At 30.4% G+C, this 14,816-nt stretch overlaps 1 long non-coding RNA gene across 1 annotated transcript in view; it reads left to right on the top strand.

Moving 5' to 3' along the window:
- LOC141564939 (uncharacterized) overlaps nucleotides 1-14,447 on the top strand; it is a 173,331-nt gene extending 158,884 nt beyond the window's left edge. Inside the window, exon 3 of the long non-coding RNA XR_012488818.1 lies at nucleotides 14,085-14,447. This is a non-coding gene — a long non-coding RNA (uncharacterized LOC141564939). The remainder of the gene's footprint in view (nucleotides 1-14,084) is intronic.
- The last annotated feature ends 369 nt before the right edge of the window (nucleotides 14,448-14,816 follow it).

Below are 14,816 nucleotides of genomic sequence, written 5' to 3'. Positions count from 1 at the left end.
GCTATATATTTCTTCTTGCAGCTCCCTTAACTTCTCCTTTAGGAATTTAGATGCTATACCACTTGGTGCATATATGTTTACTATTGATATTGTTTCATTATCTATTCTATCTTTTAGCAAGATATAGTGCCCCTCCTTATCTCTTATGATTAGATCAAATTTTGCTTTTGCTTGATCTACAATCAGCATGGCTACACCTGCTTTTTTACTTCATCTGAAGCATAGTTGATTCTGCTTCAGCCTTTTACCTTTATTCTGTATGCATCATCCTGCTTTAAGTGTGTTTCCTGTAAACAACATATTGTAGGATTCTGACTTTTAATCCAGTCTGCTACCTGTTTCCACTTTATGGGTGAGTTTACCCCATTCACATTTATGGTTAAAACTACTGTTTCTGTATTTCCTGCCATCTTATTATCCCCAAATTATGCTTTCCTCTTTACCCTCTCCCCAGTATTAGACTGATGAGACTACTTGTCTCATGCAGCCTTCCCTCTTTAGAATCCCTCCATCCCCCTTAAAGTTGCTCCCCTTTTCTTAAACCTTTCCCTTACTATTTCTGTATTCCCTTTTATTTTAGCCTTCCCATTCTCTTTTTGATTTTCCCCTCCCACTTTTCAATGAGGGAGGCGAAGTTTCTATGTAAACCAAATATGTCTAATATTTTCTCTTTGAGCCAATTCTGATGAGAGTAAGATTCACACGATATTCATCCCCCTCCCTTCTTTCCCTCAGATATAACAGATTTCCTTTGCCTTTTAATGAGATGTAGTTTCCCTCTTTTTACCTCCACTTTTCCCTTTTTCTGGAACAATTTCTTTTCTACCTCGTTTCTTTCTTTCTTTCTTTCTTTTTTTTTTTTTTTTAAATTATAACAGTAAAACCAAATTATACATGTACTCATTATGTATACCCATAACAGAAATACAGTTTTCAAGAGTTCTTTTTACCTTTTTATCCTTCTATTGAGTCCTTTATTTGGAGGTCAAACTTTTTGTTTAGCTCTGTTTTTTTCATCAGAAATACATGGAATTCATCTATTTCATCAAATGCCCATCTTCTTCCTTGGAAGAAAATGCTCAGTTTGGCTCTGTAAATTATTCTTGGCTGCATACCAAGTTCTTTTGCCTTTTGGAATATCAGATTCCAGGCCCTTAGATCTTTTAATGTCAATGCTGGTAGATTTTGAGTGATCCTTATTGTGGCTCCTCAGCATTTGAATTGTTATTTCCCGGCTGTTTGTAGTATATTTTTCTTCTGGAATTTAGCCACAATATTTCTTGGAGTTTTAACTTTGAGATTTCTTTCAGTAAGTGATCAATGAATTCTTTCAATGTCTATTTTAACTTTCTGTTTCTATAACATCTGGGCAGTTCTCTTTGATGATTTCCTGAAAAATAGTGTCTAGGCTCTTTTTTCATCATCATTTTCAGGGAGTCCAATAATCCTTAGATTATTTCTCCTGGATCTATTTTCCAGATCTGTTGTTTTCCCAGGTAGATTTATAATATTTTTTTCTATTTTTCTATTTTTTTTTTGATTTTGCTTGACTGATTTTTGATGTTTCCTTCAGTCATTCATTTCCATTTGTTCAAATCTGATTTTTAATGAATGATTTTCTTCATTTACTTTTTTAAATTTCTTTTTGTATTTCTCCAATTAAATTTTTAAATGAATTTTGTTTTATGGATTTTTTTCCATTTAGTCAAATTTTTTTTTTAAAGAATTATTTACTTTTTCCAATTCACAGATTCTGTTTTCCTGGGAGTTGTTTATTTTTTCCAATTCACTAATTCTGTTTTTCAGGTAGCTGATTTCTTTATCCACTCTATCTTTTAATGAGTAGGATGACTTATCCAGACCCTCTTCCAAAGCTTCCCTTTCCTTTCCCCATTTTTCTTCTAGCTCTCTTTTAAGAGCCTTTTTAATTTCTTCTATGAGAGCTTTGTGTGATGAGAATCAGGTTATACCATCATTTGGGGCTTCATCTGGAGACAATCTGCTTTTAGTCTCCTTAATTTTGAAATCTCCCCTCTATCTATAGTTAGAGTCCACTTTGTCTTTTTACTCATTTTAACAAAAAAACAACCAACCAACCAACAAACAAAACAAAACAAAACAAAATGCTTCAATCTGCTTATGGGGTAGAGAGGTATTTCCAAGCTGCCTCTACAGACAATAGGAAGTAATAGTGATGTGGCAGTAGGTCAGCAATGGCTCAGCTGGGATCAGCATCTGCACTGGGATCAGTGGTTGCATGCTGAGATTCTGCTGAGTCCCTCCTGATGCTGGTTGGGTGTGGCCAGGTTCTGAGAGACTCTACTTTTGGGATTATAGTCTTTACCCCCTGTGTTTATAGCTTCTCTGCTGATCTACTGAGCAGAGTAGCCAACACTATGGTAGAATTCTCCCCACAGATTTGAGACCATCCCCAATCCCGCTCTGGTCTGCTCAGAGTGAGGCTATTTCCTGTGTTTTCACTGCCTATCTACCTGTGTCTGTACCTGGCCTAGCCCTGTTCTGCCCCACGTACCAGCAAAAACAGACCTTTTCTGGAGAATTTTGAGATTATCTTCTGTTAGTATTATGTTGTATTCCCAATATTCGTGGGTTCTGACAGTCAAGCACTAATTCCAAGGCTGAGTTTTGTAAAATAGTTTGAGGGTAAAGGAGAGCTCAGAAAAACATGTGTGTCTTTTCCACAATCTTGGCTATGCCCCCTTATTTCAATATTTCAATTGGCCTAGGAGTTAATCACCTTATTGTTCTACACCTTTACTCTAGGTACTCTTAATTACTAAGGAAAAGAAGAAAAAAATTATGGGCTTTATTACCACTAATTTTACTTTATTATTATTGTTGTTGTTTTGTCCTTTGTTTTCAAAGAGGTCCATGTCATCAGGGAGGTGAAACCATGATATACATGTGAATTGGATTTAAGTGAAAGAGGGCTATGCAAGGTTACCTATGTCACTTTCCTCTTCAGAGCCATTTGTATCTAGAGGCAAGATATAGATCAAGATAACTGGAGATGGCCCTGAATGAAATGGGAGACCTTGGTCTTTTTAAGACCTTTTTAAGGTCTTTTTAAAGTTAAGACCTTTGTTTGAATCCTCTAGCATTTACTTAGCTATGGGACCCTATCAAATCACAATATACCAGACTTTAGTTTTTCATCTATCAAGTAAGGATAAAAATATGCCTTACAAGTTTTTGTTTAAGGTTCAAATGAGATAATAAATATCTAATTAACAAATTTATTGCTGGAAGAGATCTTAGAAACTCTCTAGTCTATCTGCACCCTTTTTTTCCTAGATTAGGACAATGAGGTTCATAGAAGTTAAATGACTAGCTACTTAGTATTAGAGGCAGGATTTGAAGCTAGACATTCTGTCCTGACTGAAAAAAATAAAGGCAAATATGCATGCTGTTATTATTAGTTCCTTTTCTGCTTGAGAAAAAATTCTGATCTACTTAAATGATATCAATAAGTTTTAAATACCAAAAATACTAATTTAAATAGCAATGATCTTAATTTTGACAATCAAAGCAATTGAATATCTTGAGAAGATTTTGAATTTCTTGAAAAACCTAAATAAGGAATTAAGGATATCCTTGAAAGCCTTTCTTTTACTTTCTTATATTTTTATCAAAAAATTTATTCAGTTCATGCATCTAGATAAAGGTGAAGAAAGGAACACATTGGTCAGTAGTTACTAATGTCCTTTTAATCACTTTAAAAAGAATCATATTCATTGAGTGATTTAATCCAGTCATTTAGCTTATTCCCTTTTATTATTTATTAAAAACCATCTCTTAATGCTTTAAAAAGTTCCTTGGCTACAGGATGCCTTTCTTCTGTGCATACTAATTCTAGTCTTGTTGTTCTTACTGACTTCATTTTCTTAGGTTCCATTTCCATTTCCTCATATAGCATACATGAGCACTGAGGTGCTGGAGTCCAAATGTGGTATTTCCACTTTCATCAATGATTAAAATAAATCACCATAGAAACATTAGTAGAACTGTTCTATTTTTCCTCTTTAATCTATGTGCTGTCCCCCTTCCAGTTTCATATATAAATGCTTGTTGGATAACCTAGCTTTGCTGGTTCTTCTGCCAAGCTTTCTGTGAACTCATTTCCCTCCCTATTATTTCTCCCTGTGTTATGCAGCAATACTGTTCCTAATCTTCTATAATCCTTAGCCACAAAATTTTGAAAATATATTTATGTTCTAAGGAATGACTGTCTTTGGCTTAGTTTGTCATGAAAATCAACTGTTTGTTGGCTAACGCAGCTTTGGAGAACTTTTAGTTTCCTCATTGTAACAATTAATTTATATTGGTTAAACTTTATCATATTTCATCTTAATTGAACAGGCTACATTGGTAAGATTAAAGTAGCTTCTTTATAGTTTCTTCTTGTTTGGTATTGGTTCTGATTCTTTTTCTTTAGGATTCTTTAGCTTTATGACTTATTGTCTATTTTTTATAGCCAGCTTATGTCCTGTTCAATATGATATATAGTCAGTAAAGTCAAATGCTAAAAGTTCAAAAAGAAGGAGTAAGAAAAAGCATTAGATTTGACAAATAAGAGATCACTGGCAGACTTTGGAGAGTAGCTTTGGAGGTCTTTTGTAGTTTCTGTAGCTTCTACTATCTCTCCCCTTTGAGATGCACCTTTCTTTTAAGCTGTATGTATCTTTTCATGCATATATATATATATATATATATATATATATATATATATATATATATATATATATATATATATATATATATATATATATATATATATATATATATATATTACAAATTCGAAATTAAGATATATGCTCCCTGATGACAAGAACTTTTTTTTTTCATTTTTTTTTTGTATCTACACCTTTTTTTGTGTGTGTCAGTGAGCATAGCTTAGTCCTGGGAAATAATAAGTGTTTAATAGTGGGTGTCTGATTGATATGTTGTCGATTTTATGTTTATATTGCTTATTCCCTCATGTCCAGCACCACTATCATCTGGAACAAAAGAGTCACAATATGCATGTGAGGGATTTCTGAAGAATCTATATGACTTATAGCCTTTTCCTCTTCTTAATAATGAAGCATTTTTTCCAATATATTATTTGTAAAGTTATTAAGTTATATTGTTGATTTGATTCTGAAGAATGTGATATTCAGTCAGGTTCTTCATATCATTATTCTATTTCTTCAATATTTAGAACAGAAAAAAAGACATATCTAAACACAAGATAATTTGTAATTTTCTTTATGGTAGTATTTTAAATTATGCTCATTATATCACTATGAAAGAGATAAAGAAATTTCCAAAGAAGTTATGGTTCTTTGGCACCTTGGTTTTCAGAATGAAATCAATTCCAGTAGCTTCTTTAAGGAGACATAATAAGCCAACATTCCAATTACAGGCAATTTTATTATGTTTTCTCCTTTCCATTCTCTACTTAGATCAATTTGGTCATTAAAAAAAGATCTCAAAATTAGACTAATATTTAAGTTAATAGAGATTGCTGTGTTAAGTCAGTGTGATACAAAAACAATAAAAATACAACCAGGGAGAATAAAGCATATTTCTGAAGTCTCAGTTACTTTTCTATTGAAAATATTAGTCATTACTCTGAAATTTATAGGTTGCATGGAATTCTAGAGCCTGTAAACTCCTACAAGGATGTGATGTAGTGAATTTCACTGTTTATGATTATAATATTCTTCTCTAAAACATAATCTTCTCTTGCTGGGGTTTTCTTGGGGTCTCTGGAGGCAGCCTCAGTTTCAATTCAGTAATCACCACAGGAGTACAGCCAGGGATTAAAGTACAAATTCTTTATTGTCTCTCCAAGTCTTATCTCCTTCAGTTGAGGCTAGTTTTTCTGGAGGCCTTCCAGATCTTGGTTTCAGTGGAAAAGCAAAGGAAGACAGCCTGCCACCCCTTCTCTGGTCTTCCCTCCTTCTGATCCTGGCTGAGTTTGTATGTTTGTATGTATGAGCTTGTATGGTCTCTTATAAAAGGTGTGAATCTTGTAGAACTATAGTAAATACTAAGTACATGTACTGAACTAGAGAACTGTTAAGCACCATGCTAAATTAGATAACTATTGTCTCTGTCAATGCCACTGATTTAGCACCTTATTTCAAGTTCTGGCCCATAACATATGATTTCTATGAAACCACAAAATAAAATATTTACACAAGTGAAAAAAGTTTCCCTAATAACTATGAGTAGTTGTTATGAGTTGGTGCAGTATTTTAAGTTGTATAACCAGAGCATGCAACACAATAATTTTAGTTATTTCAACACAACTATATCATTTCCTTTCTTAATTTCAGCATTATCAATATTTAGGACAATATATAATCTCAAACATTTCCATGATTGCAAATATACTAAACTTCATGGAAAAGGTGATATCTTCCTCTGAACTGACTTAGTTATATTATTTTGAAATCATGTAGGAATCAAAATTTTTGATCAAACACTGATTTTGAGTTTATATAGTCAATTTCCTTTTGGAGCTTCCAGGCTTCTTTTTTTCCCTCTAGGACTGGTGACCAAAAATAAACTTCTGTCTAAGAAATGTGAAGCATCCTAAAAACAGATGAACTTCACAATTCAATTAGCCATAAATCTGTTACTTAGCCAATGTACATATTTTTTTCAAGGGTCAAAACTTACTGTATGTGATATTAAAATAAGGAAGCTCAAAGCATAGGATGAAAAGGGGGAAAATAATAATTTATAATTTTTTTTTCCAAAATATATCTGTACTAGTACTGGTCAGTTCATAGAGTTGAATTTTTAAGTGATTTATTTTTAAATGGCCCCTTATACTTATAAATGAGAATTAAAAAAAATAATTAATGACAAAAAGGTATAGGTAAAGAGAAAATCACAATTTTAAAAAGACATTAAAAATACAATGAAAATAACAATAAGCTTCTTGATATAAGCACACCCAAATATTCATAACAGTCTATGAAAGAACTATTAGATTTCAAGAAGATAAAGAAAAATTACACATTTTTAAATTATGTGCAAATAAGATTTGTTATTTCTCTCCAGTATGAATACAAACAACAAACAATTATTTTAAGGAGTCTAGGAGAGTTATCAGACTACAAAAGGATCCTTTCCTTCAAAAAAGAATAAAAATCTCTCATCAAAACTATTGATGATTTTTAGGATTCTGAACCATTTTGAAATATTAATCAAAAAGTTTTCAAAATTTGGGGATAAGTAAAAAATTTAATTGTTTTAATATTTGATAATAATTTTCACATACTCATGTTATTAAATGTTTCTCATGAGTTTTCATTGAATAAATGGTTAATATTAAAGACAACATTTCAAATAAGAAAGTTTCAAGGTAATCATATTGTTGATATAATCAGTATATAAGGAATATATATACTATTTATTTTAAAATTTAACTTTTAAAGGGGAAAATATCTTCCCCCAAACAAAGGTCATTAAATATGTTCCACAACATATTAATTCATATCACATGATTATGGACTTTATATGCATAATAACTTTATGGGTACTGAGTTTGTCCTATTTCATAGCTAATGTGATGAAAAGGCAGTTGAATACAGATTTGGGGTGAAGGTAGAGATTGGATTTAGGATGATCTCTGCCTAACAGCACATTGTCCTTCAGCAGATTGCACAAAGCTCTATTGCCAATTGATGGTTATTGTTGAAGACAATAAAAGAAGCAGGGTCAAGCTCTTTAGTGAGTATAGGTCAAAATTAGACTTGTAATGTGTTTTTCTTTATATAGCTCTAATTGACCTACCTACTATTTTTTCTGTTTAGTCTCTAAGGAAGAAATGACCTTTCTCCCTTTTCAAAGCTAATCCCTTTAACTAATGTTTTCAATTCTATCCCTTTTGGTCTCCTTTGCTCCTTTGGGCCCCATTGTTTATTCTTTTTCTTTCATTTTCCATCTCTCCCTATTGATTAGCTTTACTGTGCTGTTTATAAACATGGTAAACTCTATGAAACTCTAAAACACTTCATTCAATCCTGACATTTCTTCAAACCATCATTCTTTTTATCATCACCATTTACAAGCCAAGGTCCTAAAAATCACTACTACTCTCCATTTCCTGCAGACCTTCTCACTTCTTGATTCCTTTTATCCAGGATTTATATCTAAGCTTCTTTAAGTAGACTTTCTAAATAATATCAATGATGTTAATCTCCACACCTGATTCTCTCTTCCATCTTCACATTCTTCTTGATCTCTCTATAGATTATTGTACAATTGACATTGCCCTTTTCATATAATATTCCTCTCTCCATTCCCCACCTCCCATTCTCTGTCATTGTTCTCCTTTTACATGACATTTTTTTGTAGTATAACTATTGCTGCTTTATCATTTATCTAAATATCATTTATCATCTCAAATTTAGATGATAAATCTATCATCTAATGTCATTCCTTTAATCTGAGAATCCTTCAAGACTGTATACCAGATATTTTGCTTTTTTTTTCTTTTTCACTTTTTATTCTATTTCACCATTTTCCATAGGTTTTCATCATCTCTATAAAGATAAACAAAAATCTATATCTCAAGCCATTTTTAGAGTATAATCGGGCATCACTAACTACCTTTGCTGAGAGCAGAGAGATTTTATGGGCAGATAAAGTAAATGCAATGTTCTTGGATACAGTAGCAATACTTATTGTTGTATTTCATATTTTGGAGAAATCCATTCTATAGTGATATTTACAAAACATATTTCTGTCTTCTACTGGTTGACTTCCTGATGTGAAAAAAGATGTTGTCATCTTAGTTAGAATTCTGTTTTCTACTTTCTCCTGGGGTTTGATAATAATATAGAGAATTTATATCCTGTTAATTTACTACATCCACTTATTATTTCAGCTAATATTCAAGTTCATTCCTTCTCATTCTTTAAGCTTTTCATAATATCATCTGAAAGTAGAAATATTTTGTCTTTTTCCTCTATGTTTAATGCCCTTTTTTCTCCTCTAATTGCCATGGCTAATAGTCCTAGTTCTATGTCAAATAATATTGATTCAAAATAAAATACTTCACCCCAATATTATTGGAAAACATTCTAATATGTATTCATTGCAAACAATGAAATCTCTTTGTTTCAAACAGATACTTTTGAATTAAGAAACATTTTTTATTATTGTGGTTTTTCATATTTTAACATAAACTAGTGCTACAGAATTCTTTTTCATTTAATCAACTGTGGTTTATTTTTATGTTTAATGTGAATTATGCTATAGTTCCTTAATATGGAAATATCCTCTTATGTTTTTATTTTAACTTATTGCAGTATTTTCTTTACTAATATTTTAATTAGTTCATTTTGTGTCCTGAGCCATTGGTTATGTTAGTTTATAGTTTCATTTCTTTCTTTTTTCTATTGCTGGTTTGGGAATCAAGTTCCTATTTGTCTCATAGAAAGATATTGATAAGGTGCCTTTTGATATTTTTTCCCCAAACAATTTATATACTATAAGAATTATATTAAAAACCTGGAAATATGTTTTATTTTGTTTCCCTTTACATTTTCATTTTTATTAGCATTTCAATGATTATTTCTGTTAAATTTATTTAGTTTCTATTCAGTCTGAATGTTAGTCCTGATTTTGATTTTGATAATCTGAAATTTTTCAAAATAGTCAAATTAACTGATGTGGTTTATTGATTTAAAAAAATCCAGATAGCCAAAGAGATATTTTTGCTAAGGTAAACTTAAGCAAATGTTTTATAGAATCTTATGCTGAAAGGCCATTTTTGTTTAACTTCTTGCAATATGGTGTTATAAATCTGAAACAGAATAGGTGCTAAGAATAGCTCTAAGGTCACCAAAATGATACCAATATATGCTTTTCAGCAATTTGTAGAAAGGAAAAAAAGTAGACATTTTCTAAGTAAAATATCACTTCATGTTCAAAAAAAAAAAAAGACAATTTTGTTTTGGCTGAAGTTAAAATTTTAACTTTTCCTTTGATATATTTTTATAGATAATTTTTTTGAAACAGCCCAACATAATAGTGAGGAAAGAGGGAATTTTTTCTTTGTATTTGATTAGGAAAGTTCCATTATTTCTTCAAAACAGATAATGAAAGCCCTCATTCTATTAAAAAGTGTTCTTTGGTGACTATACTTTTGGGCTGCTTATTATGTTTGTTTGTTTGTTTGTTTTTTTCCCCATAAATTACTGCAATATGTAGTTGAAACCTTCTTGCATGTAAACTGTTATAACTATTATTTTTGGTAGTTTTGTTGACTTTGTTAATTTTCTAAGTATTTTTTTTTTAGCTATTATACAGTCTTATAGTATAAGATAAACATAATCTATACATTTTAGGCTTATTGCTGTAATGGCTTTAATAATATTTTATGTGAAATCAAGTTGCACTAATGAACTTGTACAATAGATTTTATCCTGTCTTTAATTATCTATCAAGAAGATAATTGTTTCATAAAAGTTGTACAGAACATTTTTTGTTATTTTCTTTACTAAAATAAATTTTGTTATATATAAATTAATTTTTAAATATTTGATATGATTCAACTTTAAATAATCTAGGTCAGTTATGGTTGTTTTCTTTTTTTCTTTTTGAAGCTACATTGTGATATATAGTCAATATCTTTATTTCTGTTTTATTATGGGCATTTTATAATTTTAGAGATAATAACCCATACATATAAGCTTTCAGTTTTGTTGATATGTAATCAAGGAGAGAAGGTCTTGCAATGATTTATTCCTTCATTAAAAATACTTCATTTATTTAAGCATTTTGATTTTCTATTCTCTCTTTTCATAGATAGTTAATTGATTACATTTTGTAAGTCAGAAAAAAAACAACAGCTCTAAGTTTTGATGGTTTAAAAGTTTCGTTTTAATTTCATCCTTTATTCTTTGCTTTCCAATATCTCTTTTTTCTTTTGTGCTAGTTTTGGTCTTAATTTATTTTCTAGATTTAAAAAAAAAATCACTTTTTTCCTTAAATCCTACCTTACCCCATTTTCTTAAGATATATTTATTTTAAAGTTTGATCTTATTCTTAGCATCCCTTTAACTATTATAAATTTATATGTAGATATATATGTACATATGTATTTATAGATTTATATATATATATATAATTTTCATTCTCTTAATGTAAATATTTTAATGATTTATTCAGAAAACTGTGTATTATTCAGGGTTTAATTACATATGTAATTACTTTTTCCTACAAAGATTATTTTTTAACTTCTGTATGATTTTTATTTTTTGTGGTCTAATATTTTGTTTTTTATTTTTACATTTTAAAATGATTTATGCTCTAGCACATAATTTTTGTTGTTATGAAATGCCATGAAATATGTATATCCTTTAGCATTTCCATTCATAAATACCACATTTTCAAATCTGGTTTTTCACAGCTGTTTTCCTTTTTTCTTTATCTTTCTAAAATTTATCTACATTTGAATGAGGAAATTTAATCTCTTAGAATTATTAGTTTGATATATTATTTTCTTTTTGTAATTCAGCTTTTTTCCATCAAGAATTTTGACACACTACCTTTTATTGAATGTATATTTAATAATAATAGAATTGCACTGTCTATAATACCTTTAAAAACATTTGTAACTTTCTCATTTTTCTTTTTAAATTATAAAACTATATTGTTGCTTTTCTGAAATTATGACAATTTCCTGTTTTTAGGAGTTAACAAGTTCTAATGCTTCTTAGTATCTATAAGCTTAAGCTGAAAACTCATTATAATTAGTTTATTTATAATATTGTAATGTTTATATAACTAAAAACATTATTCTGAGAAAGATTCCATATGTTTCTCCAAATACCAAAGGATTCTAATTGGGAGGGAGAGGAAATTAATCCCTTCATTATAAACATAAGGACATTATAGGCCAAGTTCCTAATTTCAATGTCCAAATACCATTATTTGTAAATATATTTAAACAGCCTTCCCCAGTGGATATCTCTCATTTTCAATTTATTCATCTTTATAAGTAATTATCTTTTGGTTATGTTTATTCATTCTGATTCTTTTATTAGATGACAAACTTCTTATTTTATACAGAATTTTATATAGAGTTAATACACAATAGGGCATATTAGCTGGTGTTTGGTATTTCTTTAATGGATAAGAATGTATTTGGTTTTGACACTGTCAATTTTTGAAAATTGAATTATGTTTAGTCAAAATTTCTTTAAGTTGCTAACCTTATTTACAGATTTTTAAAAGATACATAAAGGAGAAAATACCACAGATGATTTATTTTACATGTTAAATATGATCTTATTTTAATTTTCCTATATAATTCCAAAATCAAAATTATGATTTCTCTTTATATTAATGAGGCCTTATGAGTGGTGATGGGAGGTCAAATTATGACTGGAACTCCTTAACAACTAGCCTAATATCACCAGTGTACAGTCTGCCTGTATATTTTGTATACATTTTCAATAAGAAAGTAAATCAGAGGTTGTAGATAGGCTTTAGCTAGAGAGAGATAGAAAGATAGAGATAGAGATAGATAGATAGACTAAACAATTTTAAATGACAATAAAATGCTTTTATTGATTAATTTTTCACACATGGTTTATCTTACTTAGATAATACTATTGAAGATAAGACATATCTTCAATTCTGTACTTGCTCAGGACTTGAAATGAATAAACTAAACTTATTCCCTGATGCCATTTGTGGTAAGTGCAGCCCAGATAATATCTAGTTAGATAATCCCTGAGGTGAATTCAGCTTTAAACCTCTTGGTTTCCCTTCATAAACTTGGAACTAATGATTCAACAAGCAGAGTAGGCTTCTCAAGAGCCTAGTGAGGGAGCAAGAATAATTGACTTATGCTATCAACTTCCTCCCCATAAAAATTTGTCATTTAGAAGAATCTAGAGTTCACTACAATACTCTAACATTGTAGTTGAACTCATAATGAATGCAGTGGAATGAGACGTAAAGGGAAAGAAGTAGAAAGAATATATAGGAGAAAAGGAAAAAGGGATAAGCTATATACAAATCTATCTATCATCTATTTTACCAAGATTAACAGAATAATAATAATAGCTAGCAATTATGTAGTGATTTAATGTGTATAGAGTACTTGCTAATTTTTATGTCCTTTTATTCTCATAAAAAAAATTAGCATGTACCCTGTCAGGTACATGCTATTATTATACCCATTTTGCAGATAAAGAAACTGGGGCAAACAAACAAAGTTATTTTTGTTCACAGTTACTCAGTAAGTTTCTGAGGACAGATTTGAAGTCTTCTTGACATTAGGTCCAGGATTATATCCACTGTTTCAAGTAACTGCCTAGAATATAGGTAATTATATATGATTAAATTACAAAATGGAAAACATTCAATAATTCTAGATACAATTATAGGCTACCTCTATAGAATATATGCAGAAGACTTGGTTAAGGATGTGAAGAAAGATTTGGGAGAAAAATATAATATACATTCTCCACAAATATTTAGAGAATTTTAAAAACAAATTTTCATTTAGTCCCTGAAACAGGTTTCTCTTTTGGCTAATGTGAACAATTGTCCAGCTGTCAAGACAAAAATTTGGTACAATTAAATCCACTAATTTCTGCCAAGAACACAAGGTCAGACATAGAGGGTTGTCCTACCCTGTCAGTTATTGGGTTTTATATGAAATTATCCCATGATGAACAGATGGACTTGGAGAATTTAATTCTCACTGAGTTAACATGGGGAAGAGGGATCCTACTCTTTGGGATCTTTTGTCAAGATATCAGAGAAAGACATTTTAACCAAAGTAAGAGATGTGGAAGTTTGAACACAATTCAAGAAATACTTCTTGATAAACTATGTAATAATTAGTCCACCGTGACCTGAAATTTTTGTCTACTATAAATAAGTGGAAATTTAATTAATTCTCTGAATTACTTAGAGATATCTACAATATTTGTTAGAACCTTACATTTTTTGCTATTTGCTATGATTTGGAGAAGAGAGTGACATTTCAGATAATTTCTACTTTTTAATCTTGACAGAAGTTTTTATTCTTTATTATATAGCAGTGAAAACATTTGCATCTGGATCTGTAAAAGCATAGCCAAGATTACAACCAAATAAGTCTCTGTTGGAATACATGGGAAAGCTGTTGGAATACACAGGAGCCACCTGACAGTGGCTGCTGGAGATCCAACCCAGAATGGGTCTCCTCTTGTGAGAGGATGATACAAGGAGACTGAGAAGCAAAGGCTGCCTTGGAACTCCTTCAGATGCTACGATGCACAGCTGTGGAGGAACTCGGAGAATTGACCTGTCCTTTAACACAAAACCATTCTTTTCTATCTTTTGCAGTTTTGAGCTTTTGTAACTTGCTGTTTCTTATACAAAACACTCCATTTTGATACTCTGAGTATTTTCACTGGTTATCCCCCATTCTTGGAATACTATTTCTTCTCATTTTGGCCTACAGGTTTCTTTAGTTTATTAAAATCTCAAATGAAATCCCACCTTTTTTTGATTAAAGCTATTTATTTTCAAAACATATGCACAAATAATTTTCAAGATTAACCTTTGCAAAATCTTGTGCTCCAATATTTTTCCTTCCCTTTCTCCCACTTTCTCCCCTATATGGCAAGTAATGCAATATATTAAACATGTACAATTCTATAATTCCATAATTATCATGGTGGACAAGAAAACTAAAATCAAAAAGGAAACAAAATGAGAAAGAAAACAAAATGCAAGAAAACATCATTTAAAAAGGAGAAAATTCTATGTTGTGATCCACATTCAGT

This window comes from Sminthopsis crassicaudata, chromosome 3, assembly GCF_048593235.1.
Source record: "Sminthopsis crassicaudata isolate SCR6 chromosome 3, ASM4859323v1, whole genome shotgun sequence".
Lineage (NCBI taxonomy): Eukaryota > Metazoa > Chordata > Mammalia > Dasyuromorphia > Dasyuridae > Sminthopsis > Sminthopsis crassicaudata.
The sequence above is the reverse complement of the archived record's forward strand: the minus strand, read 5'-3'. Positions and strand labels throughout refer to the sequence as shown.